A 1,890-nucleotide genomic window follows, 5' to 3' on the forward strand; every position below is an offset into this window, starting at 1 on the left:
ATATTAATCCATAGTTATTTTCCGCTATTATTCATAATTAGGATTTTTCGTTGATATTTCTCGACGAGCGTGACACTTTATTATCTTTCTTATCGAATTTGTTCCCCTTTGCCTATTTGATAAAGTGAGTAACTTATTCCCCATTTTACTCAGTTTTAATCATTTTGAGGACATATGCGTATCTTACATTATTTATATATTATTTTGTATTCTCATTAGCAAATTGTCGATCCTTGTGTTATATCAATTAATTGCTTAACTTGTTCTATGTTTTAATTGCTTACTTGAACGCATTCAGAGAGGTCCATCATATTCACATTAATAGTATGATCATACGACCGTTGTAGTAGCCAAAGCCCACTTCGCAAGGCGATGGTTTTACTGACACTTATTAATTTCTCATTTGCTTTAATTGTTTATCTCACAAATGACGGTTTTGCTCTTTTTATATTATATTATATTGAAGTGGCTGCTGTTTTACTCACTTAACCTTATGTTGACAAATCTATTTTTATTTTATACGCATATGCGGGTTTTCGTTTGAACTAATTGCAAGATTAGTGAAGATTTATTGATGCTTTAAGTTAGAGGAACTTTATCAAGATAAATTTATAAGACTTTGAATTTGAACTTATTTGTCTTTACTTTAATGATTATGTACTCTGTTATTTGAATTGTTTGGATATTTAATTTAAATTTATAGATATCGTCACTTTTAAGTATTGCATGATAGTAACTTGAGAGTTGTGAACAATCAGTTCGCTCCCGGCATTTCCGCCTTAGTTTGGGGTGTGAGAACAACGCCATCTTAACCACCATACCACCATCACCATCGACACTCATCACCACCGTTAACATCAACCCTCACCACTAGTGTCATCATCAACACTTATGACCTCACTCTGGTGAGTAATCGACGAGATAGCGATTCATTAAAGTATCAACGAACGAGAATATGTTGACAAAAATGGCACACCTGAAAGGAAGAAGGCTCCGATGTGAAATTAAGTGGATCTTAAACCGTCGCCGGTGCAGTTATATCTACCACACTTGGCCATCGTTTAGATCTGAGTCTTAATCGTTATGGCTTTCACCCCACCTCCGAATCGCCGTCCCTAACCACCACACGACGACACCGCCGTCGGCTAGATCTGTGGAGGTGGTGGTGGTGGTGGTTGGTGACTCAATTTTTTCTTCTCTCGGTGAGTGGCGTTGGTATAGTTGTCGTTGTTATGGGTGTGGGGTGTATGAAAGAGGTAAAGTAGAGAGAGAAAGGATGGACTAAGTGGTAATAATGGGATCTTTTTGTTGGCCGGATTAGGTGGTGATAGACGAGGCATCGTTGATAGGCGGTGATGGTTATGGTCACACGGTGGGTTGTCGGAGGTTGAATGATGGCCGGTGGTGATGGTAGGGTTCGGTGTTGGTGAAAGTTTGGAGAAGATGGAGAGAGAGAGAGAGAGAGAGAGAGAGAGGTTTTAATCTTATATATATTATATAGACAGAATTACAGAGTTTGTCCTTTATGTATGTACCAGATTTTACTCGATCTCCTTTATCTTTAAAATTAACTAGTTTTGTTCTTTATGTTTCCAAATGTAACATCGTTTGTCCTTTGGTCCTAACACAGTTAGTTTTTCTCGTTAAGTTAGGTCATGTGCCTCGCACATAAGAGCAAATTAGTCTTTTTTACCTATTTAATTAAAAATATTTTATTTAATAAACAAAAAACAAATTTGAAAACATTTATACACATAACCTATCCCCCACCCGTTCTTCCCCACCAACCCTATCCATTTCGTCTTCCCACCTGTAAGGCCCCGTTACCGGTGCCTCGCTTTGGTCGTTGGATTTACTAATAAAAGCATTCTTAATATCAGAGTTAATTAA

This window comes from Bidens hawaiensis, unplaced genomic scaffold, assembly GCF_021521415.1.
Source record: "Bidens hawaiensis isolate Kalapana, Puna unplaced genomic scaffold, B.hawaiensis_p1.1 tig00029920_1, whole genome shotgun sequence".
NCBI lineage: Eukaryota > Viridiplantae > Streptophyta > Magnoliopsida > Asterales > Asteraceae > Bidens > Bidens hawaiensis.